A 23,769-nucleotide genomic window follows, 5' to 3' on the forward strand; every position below is an offset into this window, starting at 1 on the left:
GCGAGAGAGAAAGAAGCTATCGACAAGTTGGGATATCTGTGTGACCCCATGCATGTGCAGCATCCAAACCGGTCATTTCGGGATGCGTGAGAAGTTCGCTCACCGAAATTGGATCAGTGAATGCCAACATTGAATAGGTAGCAACTGAACTCTAGCAAGAGTCAAGTTAAACATTTAGGATACAGTTATTACCAGACTTAAGCGTACAGCAAGGGTTTTGACAAGGAAACTGTGCTTAAAATGCAAAATGATTTTATTTGTTTCAAACTTGATGATCTTCTGGAAGGTTGAAAGGCTTTTAATTTTGTAACCATTTACAATTATTAAGTGGACAGAAAAATACTGGATAATGGAACACACGAAATACAAAATCAAGCACCTCTATAGAAAAAAAAACATCAAGTTTTACAAGCAGAAATCAATTCTGGTTCAAAAGTTTGCAAACATGTCGAAATTTTATGAACTTGGACACATAAGTTTATAGTTATTGAAAATCAAAAGCAAGGATGTTTTTGGCAAAAAAGCGAAGCGCCAAATTTTGAGAGAGACTGTAAATTTAATTGTGTGTCGTGATCCGGGCCTGCACAGCGATTTGTCGTATTTTTTGGTCACATTTTGGTGATGTTTCCTGCTTTTTATATTCTAATTGAGAACAATCTGAAACGTCGTCTTTTAAAAGACGAAATTATCCAGAAACGGCACCGAGCTGAACATTCATTTCTGCTAACCCTGCTTCTACTATGCTGGATAATAATAGACAAATTACTGGTGAGTATGATCCAGACTTTTTCATTTATCGTAATGATCGATTTGATGGGACATGCGGAGGAGTTACAGTAATCATTCATAGGCGTATCAACTTTTTTCGTCATTTGAAACTAAAGTTTTTGAAATTTTAGGTGTTTCTGTTGAAACACAGCTTGGTAAATATACGTTCATAGCTGCCTATTTGCCTTTTCAATGCTCTGGGCAGCAAGTTAATTTGCTTCAAACTTACTTGCGAAAAATGTCATTTTTTGTCATTGGTGACTTTAATGCCAAACATCGCTCATGGAATAATTTGCAAAGTAATTCCAACGGCAGAATTTTTTTCTTTCCGATGAGTGCTCTTCAGGATATTTCTCGAATCAATACTTCGATAGGCCAACATGTTTTTCCTTTTCTAGAAACCCTTCTACGATTGTTTTGGTCTTAACCGACTCCAGTCACCTTTGTAGCCAACTGGTTACTCATGCTGAATTTGATTCTGATCATGTCCCTGTTACATTTCAAATATCTCATGAAACGATTCTCAATCCTATCAGCTCCACTTTCAATTACTTTTGATCCGACTAGAATATATATGAAACATCATATAATAATATATAGTAACATAGCAGTGGCGACTCGTAACCTCATTTTCTACCTGTTCTACGACTCTAAAAGTGACTATTTCGACAAATTTAGATTATAAATCAAAAAGTTAATTATTGAAATCATCCTTTTTAACAAATCTCCTCTCATTACATGCAAATTTGTTGCTGAAATTGAAGAATTTCTATACGTGGAACAGGTAGATTTGAGGCTAGGGAATCGCCACTGTAACATAGTAACCTTGATATTAACATTTCTCTACAAACAAAACTTGATATTGACAATGCTCTAGAAGCCTTAACTAATTCCATTGTTGAAGCCAGGGGCATTGCAATACCAAAATGTGAAGTAAAATTTGAATCCGTGTGTTGTGGATAAAATGTGCTGTGAAACCGGCAACATGGACTGACGATACAAAAGAGCAGTAGTAAAGAATATCCCTGTTGGTAGGAAGTCGTTTTGTGATTAGCGTGAGGAAGGTACCAAAATGTATGTATATTATAAGTTAGATTTAGAATAGCATTAAGTGAAATAAATTGAATTTCAGCATTGAAGCTACTATCGAGAATGCTGCTCTCAATCTTTGGATTATCGTACCAAATTTGACTTCCTCCCCAACACCGTGATTATAGACGATGATCTTAAACTCTTGATCCGTCTTAAAAACGAGAGAAGAAGGCAATTCCAACGCACTTGCGATCCTGCTATGAAAATTATATGGCAGGATTTGCAAAAAGAAATTAAAAAAACGATTTTCACAGTTAAGAAACAAAAATTTTGAAAATAGGGTTTCTCAATTGGTCCCTGGCTCTAAGCCCTTTTGGAAATTATCCAAAATCTTAAAAAAAACTCAGGAGCCAATACCGGCATTGAAAGAGGAAAACAAATTATGACTAACTAGTTGCAAAAAAGTTCAAAAACTTGCTATGCAGTTTGAATGCGCGCATTTAGAACTTACTAGTCCAATAGAAAATCAAGTTAGGATTTCGACAACATTTTCAGCCAAAAGAACGCTTGCAAAAAATTCCTGATCCTGAGAAATATTATTAAAAAAATTAAAAATATGAGAGCCCCTGGCGATAATGGAATTTCTCTATATCCTCATCAAGAAACTTCCAGAAAGAAGCTTATCATTCTTGGTTGATATATTTAAAATATTTTTTTTTAGTTGGCATATTTTCCTGACAAATGGAAAAAGTGCTAAGGTTGTACCAATTTTAGAACCAGACGAAAACCCTGCAGAAGCTTCTAGCTATCGTCCAACCGGTTTGCTTTCCTCCATCAGTAAACATTTTGAAAAGGTCAATTTGAACAGAATGATGGTCCACATCAATGAAAATTCAATTTTTGCCAGTTCGGATTCCGCCATGGACTCATTAACTTTTACGTGTAACAAAATTGATTTGTTCCAACAAATCTGAAGGCTACTGGTCTTGCTCTTCTAGACATAGAAAAAGCAAACGACAGTGTTTAACATGAAGACTTGATTGTGAAAAAAAAATCCTACATACATTGTTATAATCATTCAAAGTTATCTGTCAAATCGTGCACTTCAGGGTTATTATCTGAACTCCAAGTCGGAAAGACTTCCTTTAAAAGCTGGTGTTTCTCAAGGCAGCATTTTGGGACCAATATTATACAATATTTTCACATCTGACTTACCTGAATTACCTCAGGGATGTCAAAAATCATTGTTTGCGGATGATACAGACCTCTCCGCCAAAGGACGAAGCCTGCGTGTCATCTGTAGTAGATTGCAAAAAAGTTTGGATATTTTTTCTTCTTACTTGCAAAAATTAAAAATTCTCCTAATGCTTCCAAAGCTCATCTACGATGTTACGTTGAGAGGGGTTCCAATAAATTGGTCAGATGAAGTTAAGTATCTAGGGCTAATGCTAGATAAAAAATTAACTTTCAAAAATCACATTGAGGACATTCAAGCCAAATGTAACAAATATGTAAAATGTGTTTGTCCGCTTATTAATAGAAAATCAAATTTTTGTCTTAAAAACAAGCTTTTGATATTCAAATAAATTTTCAGGCTAGCCATGTTGTATGCTGTACCAATATTGACTAGCTGTTGTAATACCAGGAAGAAAGCTCAAAATTTTGAAAATGATTCTGAAGCTTCCTCCCTGGTATAGTATCAATGAGTTACATAGAATATCCAATGTTGCAACATTGGAACAAATGTCAAATAAAATAATTAATAATTTCAGGCAAAAATCGTTACAATCTTCTATTGCCACGATGAATGCGTTATATATTTAGGTTAAGTTAGGTTAAGTAAATTGAAAACGTGTTTTTTTTTCTCTTATAAGCAGGTGAAATCAACTCACCTGTAAAAAATCTGAACTGCTACGGCAAATGAAATGTAATATGTTGTTAACCAAATGTTAATAAAAGCTTAACTTTATTTTACAAATTTAGGATGATAGTGTTGTTTAACACAGAACACCAAGATATAAGAAATGAATGTAATATTTGGAATGATACTAATAAAGAAATAAAAAAAAAGATTGCTGGTATTGGTATTTTGTTTATACATCGATTTTTACTGCATAAGCTTGTAGATAAGTTAACCCTTAACCATTATTTGAATTTATACCACACTAACACATGTAAGATCACCAGATTACCAGGAGGATGTCAAATCTGAGCTCATTGCAAAAAAAGTTGAAAACAAATGTTAGTTTATGAAACCCGCAATAAACTAGCAAGCGAAACGACTGAAACCCATTCGATTCACCAGCGTGACCAGAAGGGGTCGTTCGGTTCATCTACCTGTTGTGTTACACCATCCATATAGCACTTCGGAGCTATAATGCGCCATTCGACGTGGAACACAAGACGAAAGAGGAAAACCATGCGAGGAAAATTATTTAGCAAACTCTCGATTTTATTATTATTTTCAACGAACGAAACCTCCTGTTGCTGGCGGTGTCGAGCTTGGTTTTCCACTTCTTCGAAGTTGTACATCGTACCGCCTCAAGAGACGGCTTCGACGACGCCGATCGACGAGGACGTCGTCGTCCTCGACTTCGTAATCGATTCATATGCAACAAATGGAGACCGTCATCGTTATACCTAGTCTTCGTTGTGGTCTACGGCACAGGAAAACTTTCTGCTATTATTGGTGGAGCTACCGTTAAATGGAGTGATACTGACTGTAACATTTCCACCCATTTATCATAAGTTTAATTATTTTGTGTTCTTGAGTTCCCAAACAGGAACGCACAACTAGCACTTATCTATAGAATACCATATTGTATATATTAGAATATATTATTATATATTTATTAGGTATTGTTCAGTAGTTCAGGTCAACGCTTCAAACTGGTATTATCATAATATTAAAAATATTGTTTGAAGCTATCAAAAATACCTCAGTGCAGTATTGCAAAGCTATTGAGGACTTCATAAGGTATTGAACTACAATTGAAAACATTCATTTCAACTGCAAAAATAGACTATTTGACAAATAATTAGTTGGAATTACACAGCTATCTAAAAATAGTCATTTTCTGTAAGAAGTGTCATCAACATTCATAAGAGTTGGAATTTTTTTTTTCTTTAAGTTTAAACTATATACAAAACGCTGTCAAAGAGTTTTCATTGATCCATTACTAATTCCTTTTCCTACTGCTTTCAGTGCAAATGTTGCTATTCTCTGCTACAATATATGTATTGATAACTTATTTTCAGCTTTCTGTGTTGTTTATTTCCTATTTGATAGGATAGATATTTGACACTAATTGATTCATAACTCTGTGGGTTGATAGTATTATTTAGGTATTGCAATACCTGATCTAATTATCAGTTTGGTGATGTAAAATATACATGAGATATTATTTTAAGTATTTTACCTCTTGTATAATACACTTTATCTTTAATACCTCATCCAGGTGGTAAGTATTGGATTATCTGACGTTAGATGCCTATTTTGGCGTTCTGTGCCAATTTTCTTCTGCTCGATTCGTAAAATCAGGTGTTCGATCACCATGCTTTCTTTGCGGGGAGACTGGAAGTTTCATAACTATCCAAAAATCCCAAAGCAAAAAGCTCATCACACAGGCCACAGCATTCAACGTCACTCCGGCTCACGGTGAGTACAGTGACTGAGTCGTCGAGCTGTTATTGTTATTGCTCGATGCCACGCAAGTGGAAAGAGTGATAATTTCGGAAAAACTTATTTAGGCAGAAATTTCTCTCGTTTGATGTAAGATGAAAAAAAAACTGAATATTTTACATGCTCACACACATGTAGTGGAACGGCCGTATGTCCGTTCATCGTCGTAGGGTGGCAATAATGGATTGGATGACTTTTCACGAGCATGGAGCAGGGGAAACGGGAAATTAGCCACCACGGTCAATTTTGTATATGCTGCTCATGCTCAATAAACCCACACCATCACTCTCTGCATAATAATAGGCAACGCTCTGGTCGGGCACCCAAATGGGGTTTTCGGCGGTATGTGATCTACATGTTTGTATAATGGAACAAGAAATACGAGTGCGAAAAAGGCATCATCAGATGATAAATTTGATAATGGTCTGGTACGTTATGAGATGAGGTATTGCGTAATTTTTGTTATCGAATTTCAACAGGGGAAATCAATTAATAAACCTCGGAAAATGATGGGTTCCAAGAAGACATGGCCATGATGATAAAAGCAAAAAGCTTATGATAAGCTCCTTGATCCTGTTTTATGTATGAATTTTGAAATTTATCTAATAAGATAAACGTTGTGCCTAATTTAACCAAAGCCTTCTATCAATAGCCTTCCATCTGTCTTTATGACTGGTACGCTAATCATAAGTACTGTCAAAAGGATAGGACAAGAAACGGTCAAGGAATGATTCCGCTACCGAAATTACTTGAGCTGTACGCTGCTGAGAAGGAGAGCTGATTTCATAACGTCGGTCACGCCTGTCGTACAAATCAAATGGACCTGTCACTTTTCGTATGGAAAAGTGTGGCGCTCAATTATTCCGCAAGTAAAAGTGACACTTCGCTTATACTGGATCAGCTGTAAAAATTACTTTGGTAAAAAAATAGAACTTACGCATTATAGAGCAAAAAAGGATTCAGGCGGCATCCATTTTTTACGTAAAGCTAGATTCTCATCTCCCTCCTCCGTAACGATTTTTGTATGGACACATTCAAAATTCAGTATAAATCGTAAGTCTTGTGCTCTTCAAAATTGGAGGTGTGGCTTCGTTCTATAATCACCATAATGAGACAGACAATCAGACAGTCTGACATGGCTGTTATACTTAATCGGAGGTATAGGGCTTACCAGGTAGATTCTAGATGTTTATTCTTGTCACATTCTGGGTCAGATTATCTTCAAAACATCAACAAGAAATATTCTGAGGATATCTCCAGAAATTCTTCAAAAGATTCTACTTCAAAAGACTTCGTTAAATTCAGAAAATATCACAAACGACACTTTGAACATAATCCTGCAGCGACAGGGCGGAATCCCTAGAGAAATTACTGGAAATCCAAAATAAATAATTGAGAAAATACTCGGGAAATCTTCGGAATAGTCAGCTGTAGTAGTCTCTGAATGGAATGTTGTGGAAACTCCTAGAGTAATCTCTTTAAAAAATCTTGGGGAAACTTAATAAGAAATCCCTAAACAAATTCATGAAGAAGTTTTTAAGCAGTATCTGTGGGAACCACTGGAATGGTCAAGACATTTGATTTTCTTGGGAGAGTTCTGGAATTCCAGAAAAGATTTCCAAGAATAATCTTTGGATGACTTTCTGAAGCATTCACGGTTTTTCCAGTTATAAAAAATATTGAGAAGATATTGTATCGCAAAAGAGACATAAACTACCAGGTATTACTTATTCAAAATAATTTCACTGATTGTGACTGAAATTCCATGAGAATTCCAGGTTTTTTTCCAGGTTGAATAACACTCCCTGATAAAACCAGGTTTTCCAGGTACACCCTGAATGTGTCGGTTGAAATTCCTGAAAGAGTCCTGGAAGCATTTCCTAGAATAATCCCTGGGGAACTTTCTGGAATATTTATTGGGAGGATGTGTGAGGAATTTTTTGTAGGAATCTTTGTGGAAAAATTCATTGTAGCATTTGTGGAAGATTTATTGTAACATTTCTCCAGAACGCCTAGAATAAAACTTATTGGATGTTTCTGGATTTATGTTTGTAGTTTATTTAGGGTAATTTACGGTTTCGTCACCATTTGACTATTATCGGCAACCAAGCTTCAAACGCCAAATACACAGTATTTTTCTATCAAAACACACCAATGAAAATAATTAGATGTGTCTTTATTCTGTCTCGCTGACGAAATTTCCGAAACTGAGCAAACAATTTTGCCAGAGATGTCATCAATCCAATTCATACGTCTCAAAATGCGGCTGATTTGGAGATGCCGAAGAGATTTGGCTGTAGTTCTTTTGGTAAAGCTGCCGAAGGAAACGAGGCTGCCGACAATAATCACACTGAGAAGAGGGCTTTAGTACATTTGATCGTACGACATTTGGTCGAATGACGTTTGGTCGAATGACATTTGGTCGAAAGTACATTTGGTCGAATATTTCGTCGAAAGATTATTTAGCAACGGTTGATTGAAAAATCAATTGGTTCAACTACAATCCCGTGCATAAGTTTGGGTTCACCCCCTCAAAAACATACAAAACTGTTCTGTCCATATCTCTGTGATTGCACGTCCAATTGAAACTCTTTAAGCCGCATTTGAAAAGCAAAGAGTTATTCTTACTTCGTATGTATTTTTTCCAAAAACATTCTTTGAACTTTGTATGCTAAATTTTTACTTAAAGTTGTGACATTTTTCAAAAATTACACTGAAAAATCATATCTAATTTCCTCAGCATTGGATCGACCAAAATTTTAAAACAAAGTGTCATTAGAACGGTAAACTTATATTCTTTGAAGAGACCTCACGAAAATTTTGCGGAAAAATCTGGAAAGTATTCAAAATCAATGAAACAGTCAGTCAAGTCATCGTGCAAAAGTTTGGGTTCACCCCTCAGTATGGTGTATCGTGCAAAAGTTTGGGTTCACCTGAATTTACTTAAATCTGTGAAATCTCAAACCAATCATGCACGCGCCATTATTTGCGCTCAAAAAAGCCTTAAACTATTAAAATCGGTTGAAAAATGTCAGAGATATTGACAAAACTGATGTGCGTGCGGTTCAGGTGAACCCAAACTTTTGCACGATTTGCATCATACTGAGGGCTGCACCCAAACTTTTGCACGATGCCTTGTCTGACTGTTTCATTTATTTTGAATACTTTTCAGATTTTTCCGCCAAAATTTCGTGGAGTCTCTTCAAAGAATATAATATTACGATTCTTATAACACCTTGTTTTAAAATTTTGGTCGATTCAATGCTGAGGAAATTAGATATGATTTTTCAGTGTGTAATTTTTGAAAAATGTCACAACTTTAGGCAAAAATTTGATAAACAAAATTCAAAAAATGGTGTTGGAAAAATACATACAAAGTAACAATAACTCTTTGCCTATCGAATGCGGCTTAAAGAGTTTCAATTGGACGTGTAATCACAGAGATATGGACAGAACACTTTTGTATGTTTTGAGGGGGTGAACCCAAACTTTTGCACGGGAGTGTATATAAAACCAAACTAGAATTTTTGTTTAGTGGATGATCTTAAGTTTATTTTGGACATCATCATCTGAAGTCGATAATGAATCTCTCTACATGATAATTATTACCTACGCTTTACAACGTGGTTAGTATACATATCAGCTCTATATATGATAAATTATTCTTGAACATGATTTTATTCTAGATGGAACGTTTTATTTTTCGCAATTTTGTAAAAGTTCAAAAATTATTGTCTATTGATTGCTCAATGTTGGATCATTATGCTGAATTTATTATTCTTCCAAAATATCATCATGCTTTGTAAAAAATCCTCCTAACTATTTTCGTCGCTCAGTTGTCGGAATATTAAACATTTCTGAATTTATTATTCTTTTGAAATGTCATCGTTCTTTATACATTACAGCTGATTTTTATCCAATGGCAATTTACAGTGTGAGTGCTCGGAACCTTTATTACCAATCAAGTTTTAATGCGTAACCAAGGAATTTGGAATGCGGAATGCGGGGACCTGACCTGATACAGTTGGGCATAGAACAATTTGCATTACCTAATGCACTTTTATACGTAGAATGAATGGGCCAATTTTGATGCCCATCGCTTTTAGGAAACGATTTTGACGAAGTGCATTAAAAGGGCTTTTGGACATTTTGTCGAAAGACATTTCGTCGAATCACGTTTGGTCAAATGACATTTGGTCGAAAGTACATTTGTTCGAAGGGATTTTTTTTTCGAATGGACGTTTGGTCGAATGACTTAAGAACATTTTGCTGGAAAGTTATTTTGTGATGATTGATCGTAAAACCATCTGGTTCTATAGACATAAAACCGAACTACATTTTTTGCACAATTAAGGATCTTAAGTTTGGATTTTGGCAAGCCAACTTTCCATTTACATCTTCATTATAATTATTACCTACGCTTTGAAAGTGGTTAGTATATGTACTAGTGCCAATATAAAATTTTGTTTTACCCGATTTTGTAGAAGTTAAAAGGTAACTGTGTCAACTTATTGCTCAACGTTGGAAACATAATAATCTGTTGAATTTATTATTCTTTCAAAATATCACCATTCTTTATGCATAATTGCTGATCTTTCGGTATGTGTGCTCGGAACCTTACGTATCAAGGTGATATCGCACGACCGTGGAGAATTTGGAATACGATGACTAGACCTGATACAGTTGAGCATAGAACGTTTCTAGAACACTTTAATTAATGTTCGAATCCTCTGAGCAGAATCTCGATAGAGAAACTTAAAAGTAGATGGAGTACCGTATACCTTTTAATTCCGCTCCTAAATGCTTATCTTTGACAGATACGCGTATTTCGACTACCACTTGCAGTCTTCTTTAGTGTCAGTTACTCGTATCCAGTGGATACGGAGTGGATACGAGTAACTGGCACTGAAGAAGACTGCAAGTGGTAGTCGAAATACGCGTATCTGTCAAAGATAAGCATTTAGGAGCGGAATTAAAAGGTATACGGTACTCCATCTACTTTTAAGTGTTTCTATAACAGCTTGGTCACCTTGAATTTTCTGTATATAATGTACTTTTATACGCAGAATAAAGGGGGCAATTTTGTTGGCCATAGCTTTTGGGATACAATTGAGAAGAAGTGCATCAGAAGTTTTCCACCTGTAGGATATATTTTCATACTCATGGAGAATTGTTGTTGTGATTGTGACTTTCACATAATTTACATTCCTTGGGCAAACATGCGGCTTTGATAACGTAGTCGATGACATCGATTGATAATAAGTTCATAATTAATTGAATCCAAAATAATCAAATAAATGAATTGTGTTTATCCTGTGTATCACGTGAGGTAAGACGACGATTTAGGTGACAAAAGTTGATCCTCGATCTTCGCAGAATAAGCCTGAATGAGAAAAATCACGTTACGGGTAATGAGAAAAATCAAGGAGTCAATCGATATTGTGGAGGAGTCTGAGTAATCAACTGGAATCCCAGAATATCGCTTGTCACATATTGAAGGCTTGAAGTTCTTGCACCCTGATACCTGTTGTTCTAGCATAGTTATGCAACCTCCAGTAATAGCATCTAACATACATGCGTTCCTTTTTTTCAATGACCCAATCACTGGGGAATCTATGACATTTGGTCGAAAGACATTTCGTCGAATGACATTTAGTCGAATGACGTTTGGTCGAAAGTACGTTTGGTCGAATGGACATTTTGTCGAATGGACATTTGGTCGAAAAGGTTTAATTTCAACAGAAAACATATGGCATCGCTGTACTAATCTCCCAAACATATTGATCAACCTGTTGAGTTGTATAAAGGCCCAATCATGATGGCCATGACTTTTAGTAAAGGATGTTGAATTATTGTTGCGACTGTGACTTTCTAAATTACACACCAATGCAGGTTTCTTGTACTCTATAATGTTGTTCTAACATATCAAAACCTCCAGTATATCACTATACATGCTTTCCCCTTTTTCAATGAATCAATTAGATTAAGGTGGGGCAAGAGTTCGACCTTAGTGGTATCATCAAAGTTTCCAGACAAACAAAAGCAGTTGAAACAAAACAAATACCATACAGTGATTCTTCAGTATATTGGCTATAATTTTGCTGAACAAACATGTGTCAACATATTTACCTACTTTTTGTTATAACAGTTTCTAAATTGATTGTCTTAAACGAACTTTTGCCCCAACGGTGGGGCAAAAGTTCGCTGACAAAAACACAAAATATTGATTTTGTCATGAAAGGCATACTTTTTGCAAGCTGTAAACTAATGTTTGCCCGAAAAATACTCAGTAAATATTTTTTATCAAAAAAAATGCCCAAAACAGGGTTAATTGTAATATACTTAAAAATAGAAGTTTTTCGCAAAACTATGTGAAAATGTACAATTTTGGTTATATTTTTCGCACGATCAGTCAAATTTCGCTAAATTTAAAAATAATAAGTGGATTTAAGTTAATTTGCAAATTTTTCCGTGAACTGTGTTGAACTTTTGCACCGATGATTCGAACTTTTGCCCCACTATGAGCCAAAAATTGTTTCCGAGCATTTATGCAAAAACTAATACACCTCAAAACATCCTTATGGTAGGCCTAAAAACATCCTTACATAAAATATTGAAAAAGATTTTATTTTTATGTGCTTCCATACAACAAAGTTTTTTTTTTTTTTTTTTGAGCTGCCTGACAGCTTAACTTGTCAAGGCTGAACCCTCGGTCTGTTACTAATTTTCCCCTTTACCAGGACCAATACTCAGACGTAATAGGCTATGGTGTCCACATGAACAGTGATTTTCATTCGTATTGTGACGTGGTAGTTTTGAAAAATACCCATATTCCCTTGCTTCTGAGAAAAGCAAGCATTGTGAAAATTAGCAGCTCCATCAGATTATTTTTGAATTAGTAGTATAGTAGTGTCATTACTAATACTGTCTAGTCGAAATGGTTTTGAATAATTTGTCATGTAAGTGCTATTTTGATTACTCCTGTCTTTTACGTAAGATAAGAGTCTTAAATGTCAATTGTCTTCAAGTATTAACAAAAAACAAAAAACGAAATTAACTAGAACTACTACTAAACAGCCTAATTGTTTAGTAGTAGTTCTAGTTAATTTCGTTTTTTGTTGTTAAAAGTATTTATTGGTCATTACGTTCATATATCCTTAAAGAAAAAAGTTACTTTCCTTGTCTGTTCAACAATTTCTCGAAACTAGCAAGTGTACCCTAATGATCGATCTCAGCGTCTTACTTTCCATAGTCATTATTATAGTGAACATTTAAGAGTAAAGTTACCTTAGGCTTATATTACAGTCTCCTACAAGATTCACTTTTCAGTGGCAAATGCAATGCTTCACAACGCCTACTTTCTCCTTGTAAATTTGGCGAAAATGAAGCTGGAATTAGATGTATTCCTTATTATGGCAATGTAAAAACCATATTAAAATAAGATTGTCGTTATTTCTACTCAGTGAATCTACTAGTAATTTTCCTCAGACTAATATTCCCTATATGAGAACGATGTATCTAGCTAGCTAATAGTAAGAGTGGCCACGGATCATTCTGGTTAGCAAAAGGCAAACTGATCGTCGCGAATAGTATTAATGTCCACTTCGAATAGATTTATTATTTGAAATGGGCATCAATGCTGTCAACGACGCAGAACGTCCGTTGGATCACATCCGAGATATTAGTGCGTCTACGCCATATAAATTACGACGCGGCTTTAAACAAAAATGCAAAATGTGATACCACCAAGTGGTACGGGTGTCCGTCCATCATCTAATGGGCTAGTGGATTGTGCCCTCCCATCGCGGCAAGGTCGCATAACCAAGGGGAGGGATTCCATACAACGAAAGTTTGGACAAAAATTACAAAATTTACGTCGTAAAACAACAAATGACCATAACTTTTCCAAATCTCAATCGATTTTGATAATATTTGGAATGAAAGTCTCTTACTTGAATAGCATTCTAACCACCATAACATTAATAAATTTTGTTTTAAATTGAGTTAGAAATCTTGAAAAGAAACTTTTACCTCACTCGAACTTTTGCCCCATTTTACTCTACTGTGTATTAACGTCAACATAACACTGTAAAACAACTAATCTAGAGTAGGTACTTAAGTCCGTATTTGGGGTGTGAAAATCACATTCCCTAATCTGAAACTTTTCTTTTCAGCACTAAATCAGGATGTAATCAGCTGTTCTTGTTCCGCCGACCGGATACCCACTACCAGTCGCCGTTCATTGTACGTTAATTCCACTCTTTTCAAGGAGTTAAAAAAGGATGAAGATCCGTAAGTACCTTACGTTCATAAGACAGAGCTAAATTAATTAACTCCTCATATTGGTGGTCGATGATATAACATCACCATTGTTGGCCATAGTAAATTATACACCAGAACTTGAATAAACGAAACTATTCATTTTCAGTGCGTATCGTACTTTCGTGCTGTGCGTACACGAATTCTCTCTGCTCTTGGAAGTTTTCTTAAAAACTACCTAAAGCAATAAAACAATACTTTTCAGTGCTACAAAAACAGTACTTTTCAGTGCTAAAATTAAAAACGGTACTTTTCAGTGCTACTAAAACAGTACTTTTCAGTACTATTTTTCTACTATTGATCCCTTTACCATCCTTGTTTGGACCCGTGCCTTCCATTTTTCGTTGGACCCGTTGGCGAAAGCTAGCGGTGGTAATCCTTCTTGGACATCGTCTTGGGAAAAAAACTCTCGAAGGTCACTTCTTCTTTCGTTTATTAACTAAACATGGTATTAACAACTAACAAAAGGAAGGGTGAATCTCTGAATTCACAACTTCCATCCAAAAAAGTGGGATTTAAAACTGTCACTACACGTGGCAAGAATGGAAGAAAGGACGTATCCCCGGAATGCGAACTTTCTTCCAAGGGTGAAATGAATAATTGTATCGAAATGAGCAATCAGTTCGATGCTCTAGACTGTGGCGTTTTGCCGGAAACTTTTAAAGATCGTGAACTTCTCTCAAACATCTTGAAGAGAAGAAGCACATTTTTTTTACTTATGACGACAAAACTGAACGTTTGTTCAAAGTTGTCTTGAAAGGTCTCTCAAATGACTATAAGTCACCTGAAGAGATCAAAAATGGAATAAATGATTTACTTGGATTTTCCCCAGTCCAAGTAATCATTATGAAAAAGAGAACCCAATCTGGCATTGTTCGGAAAGGACTTTCTCAAGAATATTATTTAGTTCACTTTAACAAAAAAGAACTAAATAATATTAAAGCTTTAGAAAAAGCAAAACTTATGTTCGATGTCCGTGTGACGTGGGAACATTTCCAGAAACCTGGAGGAAATTACCAGAACCCCACTCAGTGCCGTCGGTGCCAAAAGTGGGGTCCTGGTACAAAAAATTGTCGCATTGATGCTAAATGCATAATTTGCGGAGGTTCTTCTCACGCCAAGGACGTCTGTCCAGTAAAGGAAGATACGACTAAGTTTATATGCTCTAATTGCGGGGCCAAGCATAAGTCAAAATTTTGGAATTGCCCTTCACGCAAGAGAGTCATTGAGGCTCGTGCCAGGCAGATGAAAGATAATATCCTTTACGATAACGGTCATTTCCGGAATTTGCCTGGTAAAGTATAGAACAATACTCATTTTTCAGTTAACGATCGCTTGATTAGGAATCATACCCATCAGGAAGATCATAATCATGCTTATTCACAAACTTATTTTAATCCGTCGGGTAGCCGTTCGATTTTTTCAATTTCGAATGCATCTACCCACGGTAAATCCTTTGCCGATATCGTAGCAGGTAATTTGAACTCCTCCCCTGCTCGTTCTGTGAGTACCCATTCTACTTGTTTCAAATCAAATGGAAAAAACCCTACCGCCACAGGTAACTCCTACTCCGCCTCTTCGTCTTCCGAAAATTCTAATGGGAAATCATCAAATGTACCCACTTCAAGTGATATGTCTGTCTCTGATTTTAATTTTCTAACTGAACAATTGAATCTAATGATTGATGCAATGTTCAAAGCCATCACTATGACTGAAGCAGTCCAAGTAGGTGTAAAATTTACAAATCAAATTGTTATTGGATTACGTTTTTCTAATGTATGCAAATAATAATTTAAATATTTTAAATTGAAATGCTCGTTCTCTGAATGGTAAAGAGGACGATCTGTTAAATTTTCTTACAGTTAATAACGTGCATATAGCAGTTATTACCGAAACGTATTTAAAACCTGGATCTAAACTAAAAAAAAATCCTAACTTTTTTGTTTATCGTAATGATCGACTTGATGGGGCATGTGGGGGTGTTGCAATCATCATTCATAGGCGTATAAAACATCAACTATTTTCGTCATTTGAAACTAAAGTTTTTGAAACTTTAGGTGTTTCAGTTGAAACACAACTTGGTAAATATACTTTCATAGCTGCCTTTTTGCCTTTTCAATGCTCTGGACAGTAAGTTAATTTGCTCCAAACTGACTTGCGAAAATTGACTCGCAATAAGTCAAAAAATTTTATCATTGGTGACTTTAATGCCAAACATCGGTCATGGAATTTTTTCCTCTTCTAGAAATCCATCTACGATTGATTTGGTCTTAACCGACTCTAGTCATCTTTGTAGCCAACTGATTACTCATGCTGATTTTGATTCTGATCATGTCCCTGTTACATTTCAAATATCCCATGAAGCGATTCTCAATCCTATCAGCTCCACTTTCAATTATTTTTTGAGCCGACTGGAATATATAAGAAACATATATTGACTCTAATCTTGATGTTAACATTTCTTTAGAAACTAAACTTGATATTGACAATGCTCTTGAAACTTTAACAAATTCCATTGTTGAAGCCAGGAGCATTGCAATTCCAAAATGTGAAGTAAAATTTGAATCCGTGATTATAGACGATAATCTTAAACTCTTGATCCGTCTTAAAAACGTAAGGAAAAGGCAATATCAATGCACTCGCGATCCTGCTATGAAAATTATATGGCAGGATTTGCAGAAAGAAATCAAGAAACGTTTTGCTCAATTAAGAAACAAAAATTTTGAAAATAAGATTTCCCTGGCTCTAAGCCCTTTTGGAAATTATCTAAAATCTTGAAAAAACCTCAGAAGCCAATACCGGCATTGAAAGAGGAAAACAAATTATTACTAACTAATTGCGAAAAAGCTCAAAAACTTGCTATGCAGTTTGTTTACTTAAGACTTCGAAAATATTCTCAATCAAGAGAACGTTTTCAAAAAGGCCTGTGAGACTGATTTGGAAGAAGTGAGAACCATTATTAAAATTTAAAAAATATTAAAGCTCCTGGCGATGATGGAATTTTCTACATCCTCACCACGAAACTTCCAGAAAGTAGCTTATCATTTTTAGTTAATATATTCAACAAATGTTTTCAATTAGCATATTTTCCTGACAAATGGAAACATGCTAAGGTTGTTCCAATTTTAAAACCAGATAAAAATCCTGCAGAAGCTTCTAGCTATCGCCCAATCAGTTTGCTTTCCTCTATCAGTAAACTTTTTGAAAAGGTCATTTTGAACAGAATGATGGCCCACATGGATTCCGCCATGGACATTCGACCACTCATCAACTTTTACGTGTAACAAATTTGATCCGTTCCAAAAAATCTGAAAGGTTATTCTACTGGTCTTGCTCTTCTAGACATAGAAAAAGCATTCGACAGTGTTTGGCATGTAGGTTTGATTGTAAAATTAAAAAACTTTAATTTTCCAACATACATTGTTACAATAATTCAAAGTTATCTGTCAAATCGTACACTTCAGGTTAATTATCAGAACTCCAGATCTGAAAGACTTCCTGTAAGAGCTGGTGTTCTCCAAGGCAGCATTTTGGCACCAGAGCTGGTGTTCTCCAAGGCAGCATTTTCACATCTGACTTACCTGAGTTACCTCAGGGATGTCAAAAATCTTTGTTTGCGGATGATACAGGCCTCTCCGCCAAAGGACGAAGCCTGCGTGTCATCTGTAGTCGATTGCAAAAAAGTTTGGATATTTGCCATGTTGTATGCTGTACCGATACGGACTAGCTGTTGTAACAGAACAGGAAGAAAGCTCTGCAGAGAATCCAAAACAAAATTTTTGAAAATTTTTCTGAAGCTTCCTCCCTGGTATAGTACCAATGAGTTACATAGAATATCCAATGTTGAAACATTGGAACAAATGTCAAATAAAATAATTAATAATTTCAGGCAAAAATCGTTACAATCTTCTATTGTCACGATTAATGCGTTATATGTTTAGGTTAAGTTAGGTTAAGTATATTCAAAGCGTTTTTTTCCTTATAAGCAGGTGAAATCAACTCACCTGTAAAAAATCTGAACGGCTACGGCAAATGAAATGTAATATGTTGTATACAAAATGTTTATAAAATCTTAGATTTGTTTTACCAAATAAGGATGATAGTGTTGTCTAATAACACAGAACACCTAGATATAAGAAATGAATGTAATGTTTGAAATGATACTAATAAAAAAATTGAAAAAAAAAAACAATTCATTTTCCTCAAGGTTTTATCTACTTTGTATTCAATTATTGTCCTCTCATAAGAAATCAATAGTCAATTTAGTAAACAAAATTGCTTTTACTATCAATTGAAAAGAAGATTTCAGAACACTTATTTTGTTTTACCCAATTAGGATGGTACTGTTTTGTCAATACAAGATACGCAAACCAAAATAATGTACCAGTTTTGGTTGAATATCAAAGCGTTAACATGTACTTTGAGCAGTCCCAAATCCATATCGAAGACAGTTTGGTTCAGCCTTCAGGCTAAGACTAATGCTTTGTGTAACTGTTTTTCATGATAATCTCCCCATAGCTATTTCTCGACCATTTCTTAGCCTGGAGCAGGCGAGTTACATGAATTCCGATTGCCGGCTTGTAGTCGTTAGATTGAAAAAAAATGCGTGAGCTACTGGTTGATACGTACATACTCGTTGATCGGTCGTCGTAATAATTTACCCTGTTCGGAAGTTTGTAAATATACTCATGTCCCAGGTACATACAACTTGGTTCCGCTACTGGAGGCAGCTCTCCTCGTGAGTGAATATGAAACGAAACAGACCACCTTCCTCGTCACTGCTATTGAAGCCAGCCATGTTAGCAATGCTATAGAAATACTATATTGTACCACACCAGAGGGTTTCAATTACGGTAAAAAACACGTATTATATTCATATTTTCATCCTGTCGAAAAACTCTCTTTGCTATCGGCAGCAACTCGCACTGTATTTTATGTAGCTAGGTAAGTACATGTCCAAGTCCATTCAGTACGACAGTATACGACAGTGTTGATGATGATAATCCACTTTTCTATCATTTGTCTTCACCCTTGCTTTTCTTAAGCCTACACTGCACAGAGTTCCAGCTTTTCCAGTTTTTTTTCTCTCATTCACTAATCCGGCACTTTAAATTCATACAAACACATCAAATTGGAATTTGTTTCGTTCTCGTCATCTACCTACAATACAAACCAAACACGTTGTTAATTGGTAATCATCATCGAACCTTTCTTCACACCCGTTCACTAGAAGGAAATGTTTTCCGCAAAATAGGAATAGCTCAGCAGAAAGCACCTCTTCCTTCGACGAAGGCATACGCGAATATCTTCGTACTGAACTGCACTTCTCCGATGGTGTCTGCTGGGTTTGGGTGAAATCGCGTACCGTAAACTCTACATTGGAACATTGGGTGGTGATGCTGAATACACAAACACGCACAGTTCTCCCGTTGTGGACACAAACGACGACAACAGCGAGCGACGTCAGACGGAATGATGACGATGGACTGGGCTTGCACTACGGGTGCTGGTATATTACTCCTGAACTCAGTAGCGGCAGTGATGGAAAATTGACTGTCTGGCGTGGGATATACCCTAGCTAAGTGTTTCGGTTTTGACCATTTATACACATAATAAAATAACCAGAGGAAACTAGAGATGAGACCATACAGTTTTGATTAATTTATTTTGCATAGTTAAACATTAGTTTTATAGTTATTCTTTTGTAATAAAAAATAACACACTTATTTAAAGATTTCAAAAATACGGTTCGTATTCAGCAGTTGTTTTGTATTCAAAAAATCATTGTTTCTTCAAACAACCAAAAGTTATACACATCTCTGGGTCCATACATAATTCAGTACAGTAAATGACTATCATACAAGCTTTGAAATAGCATTGAAAAAAAAAACATATATTTCAGAGAGATTTACATTTTACGCTAAGGTGGTGTGAATAAAGTCGATGGTCCCTTCAAATATCGACTCATGGAGGTTTGACTGTAATTCCGATGACAATCTTGTAATTGTAAAAATATTTTCGATGTCCATAATCTTAGGGTTTCCGAAGGGAATCCAAGATTTGTGGATAAACCATTTTAATAGCGGCAAGAACCTTTGAGATTCCGATGGGTATACTTATTGGTAAAAATATTTAGAGCTTCTGTGAAAACCTTGCGGATTCAGTGTGTTTTTTTAACTACATTTTAACAAGGTGCTCGATAACTGTACTACCTATGTCTTTGGCTACATCATATATAAACTTTAGTCAAGTGATGCTCAAGCTTATTTTCCAATCGCCTGTATTTCTTTTTGAAGATAGTTATCCGAATAGATCAGTGTGCAATTCATAATAACTTTATTAGTAGTACAGCCTCATGGCGAAAAAATGTACGAAGTTTGTTACATTCAGGAGATCCAGACGACACGTGCGGCCCGCGGGCTTTAACCATGTTTATTCGCACCACCCATCGCTTTGCCCGTCACTGTAATAGTACGTTTACTCACACTGGTTTACAGCACCTAAATTCTAAACGGAGTTGTGACAAGACTGGCTCACTCTGTAGTCTGCCTTAAGGTAAACGTCACTTTGTGGCATAAAATGCGATTTAAGTTGTTAGCTTCAATATTGTATTTAATAGTGCAAATAAGGGTTGCCCAACGTACGGCCCACGGTTTCATTTTGTGCGGCTTACGAAAAGTAGGGGAAGACGGGGTAAGAGCGCCTGCCGGGGTAAGACGGACCACCTTCAGTTTGGCATGAAAATGGCGGTTTTCTTAAAAGTTCACCAAGCATTTTCCACAAACACAAGATTTTTGACATTCCGAACCATTTGGGGTGATAGGGGAACTTACGTTTTCTCGGCAGTCTAAGCAGATGCCACGCATCTTTTGTAATTTTTTCGGACATCAGCAGACAAATTCCGTGTTTGTCTATTTACATTTATGCGTTGCTCAATCCTCTATCGATTCACACCGTCAGACTTGTCAAAATGCTTTTGAAAACGTTTTTACAACGTCACGAACATCTCTTGTCAGTGTGACTATTGTCGGCAGCCTCATTCACTTCGGCAACTTTCCCATACGAACTGCTGGTGAATCTCCTCGGCAGCTCCAAATCAGCCGCATGTTGGGGCGTGTTCATTTGAATTGATGACATCTCTGGCGATATTGTTTGTTCAGTCTCGGAAATCTCGTCAGCGGGAAGCGGGCAGAACAAAAAATCATCTGAATGTTTAATTGATTCGTTTTGATAGAAAAATACTGTGTATTTGAAATTTGATTGCCGATAATAGTCGAATGGTGCCGAAGCCGTAGGTCTCCCTATATAAATTAAATGTTTCATAACAAATATCAAAAACAAATTTGAATTTGATCTAATTTTAACAGATGCTCACTTAAGGATTTCTGAAGGGACTTTTTGTAAAAACATAACATTACCCATCCACGCTTTAACAGCAATGTGAAATATGCTTCAGCGAAGTGAAATGTGAATTGTAAATATTTAGCTTTAAAATAAGGCCATAGTTGTGAAAATTGCACAACCGGGGTAAAACCGACCATTGGTAATGGGAGAAAACCGCCACCCCTGATTTATATCAAAGAAAATGTCTAAACCATTTTGAAATAGTAACTACGTTCTACATTACTATTCAAGTAAAATGAAATCAATTTTGTTAAAAATACAAGCCAAATCCGCATATTTTTCCGGTCTAAAGGTAATGATAAGTATACATCTACGTTTTTTTAATTCATTTAACCCTAAAAATGAATCAATATCCACGTTCATCAATGTAGAATTCATGAAACATTATACTTTTTTGAATTACAGGGAACTGATATATTTTTTCGCAAAATTGTGTACGAAAATCGTGGTGGTCGCTTTTACCCCGTAGGAGGGCGGTTTTTCCCCGTCCTAAAACAATCATGATAAGAAAACACATTTTCAAGCTTCAAGAAATAAATAATTTTTTACGAGCACAATACCAGTGTATTATTTCTTGATCATGTTCAAAGCTTCAAAAAACGACATGCTGCGTCGAAAACGGATTTATTGATCCTTGATTTCGACACATGAATTAAATTGCTTAGACGGGCGGTCTTACCCCGTCTTCCCCTAAAGTGAAGTTAGAACAAACCAAGTCCAGCTATTTTTTTATTTACTTTCAGGCTGAATAAAAACTCAAACATCAAGCTTTCGAAAATAAGTTAATAGGATTTTTACCGAAGTTGAATAGCCATTGAACTGTAACTTGATAATAATTTACCTTGACAAATCCGTTCTGAAGTTTGCAAAGTAAAGCCCATGATTCGTACAGAATCTTAAGCAGTATCCTCGACAGAATAAACACTGAATCTAAAACATAATTCTTACACAATCCTGGACAGGGCATTCACATAATACTAGGTGTAATTCTAGAAGAATTCTGAACCAGATCTGTTTTTAAATCCCGAACAACAATTTCTATGATTCCTTGACAGAATTACAAAATATATGTTGGACAGGATTCGAACAATTTTTTTTTCTCAGAGGTTCCTGAGCATGGAACTAATTTTATCCTACAAGTTTCTAGTAAAATCTTAAGCAGCATTCTCACGAGATTCCGAACATGATTGCATTATAATACTGGGCAGGACTTCCATGGACGATTACGATTAAACTTCCATTCTCATTAAATTGAGGACAGTATTCTTGAAAAACAAAACTAGGGCTGGATACAATGTTAAGCACAATTCTCACAAAATGCGCGGAGAGGTGTACTTTTTTTTCAATTTCTCCAAGAGAAACTTATCTGTAGGGTGTCCCAAAAAGTATTTGACACGACTTTGATAACGAGAATCACAATATTGGGAGGGAGGTAGAGATACTACACACGAAATATGACACAAAGTTATGTCAAACTGCATGAAAACTCCAGTTTGCCAGCGACAATCAAGGCAGACTCGATTCAAATCGCTAGTTTACTTTTGTTGTGTACCTTCGATCGTTCTGAACAAACATGGAAAAAGGGCCAAAGTTTTCTATGCATTACCTCCACTTGATGTTTTTCAATGTACGCATGTTCCACCAAATTCACGTAATAACTTATAATAGGTCCCTTATCAATATTGTCTCCAAGGACTCGTTTACCCTGTATATCCAAAACATAGTTTGGTGCATATATATTATTTACATTAGCTTCATCACGTACATCGGATAACGATTTAAAAGAATCAAAACAAGAATACGAACCAGCCGTAGACACCACCAATCTACCAACACTGCCCAGGAGGGTTGTCTGCGTCCTCCAAAGTGCCTTTCTCCGATTAGTAGTAGCTAGTGGGTATGTAACACTGATGGCCAGCCACAGCTATGTTGTTGTGAATGCGACTGCGACCGATTGCTTCTTCTTCTTCTTCTTCTACTACTGTTCCAGCCAGCCAGTAAAGTTAGACCAGCCTGATTTATGCTCTGTTTGATGTGCTTCGTTCGTACGAACTTGCGCTCCTCCGCACGCTTCTTCTATCGGGTGGATACGTGTATACGAAACACCTCTTTTTTCTCTATCGTACACTGTTCAACACACTGGTGTATTTAAATATCGCCTTGTCTCACTACTGCACAATATAATGGGATTCCGCAAACGTTCAATTCTAGGCTAACGTATGAAAAACGGCAACACGACTTTTTTTAAATTTCACTCGTCAGCAAAGATTTATGTTACAACTTTTGCCATTCTATGTTACAATTCACATTATTCACGTTTTTTGAACTACAGCATCATGTGTAGCTTCGAACCAAAATTCAAAATACATAAAACAGAGAAAATTAGCCTTACTTTAACAGAGTAATCTTAGAAAAAAAAATGTCACAACTACTAGTGAAAGTTCTGTAAACCAAATTTAAAACAATGGTGTTATCGAATGAGCCCTTAAGAGTTTTAATTGGACGCCTAATTACAGAGACATGGACAAAACACTTTTGTTTGTAGGGGATGACTTAAAACTTTT

The 23,769-nt window shown here is 35.9% G+C and overlaps 1 protein-coding gene across 9 annotated transcripts in view; it reads right to left on the reverse strand.

Annotated features, from left to right (window-relative positions):
- The window catches only part of LOC5566803 (rap guanine nucleotide exchange factor 2), a 64,856-nt gene that overhangs the window by 40,560 nt on the left and 527 nt on the right, over nt 1–23,769 (reverse strand). For 3 of the 9 annotated variants that reach the window (XM_021846871.1, XM_021846873.1, XM_021846864.1), the window contains exon 2: nt 23,012–23,549. The exons of 1 other annotated variant lie outside the window; for it this stretch is intronic. The gene's annotated coding sequence lies outside the window, so the exon portion shown is untranslated. Of the gene's footprint in view, nt 1–18,430; nt 19,312–23,011; nt 23,550–23,769 lie in introns of those variants that run through there. 5 more of the 9 variants (XM_021846866.1, XM_021846865.1, XM_021846870.1 and 2 more) reach the window with 5 other exon arrangements.

Source organism: Aedes aegypti, chromosome 2, assembly GCF_002204515.2.
Source record: "Aedes aegypti strain LVP_AGWG chromosome 2, AaegL5.0 Primary Assembly, whole genome shotgun sequence".
In the NCBI taxonomy this organism is placed as follows: Eukaryota; Metazoa; Arthropoda; class Insecta; order Diptera; family Culicidae; genus Aedes; species Aedes aegypti.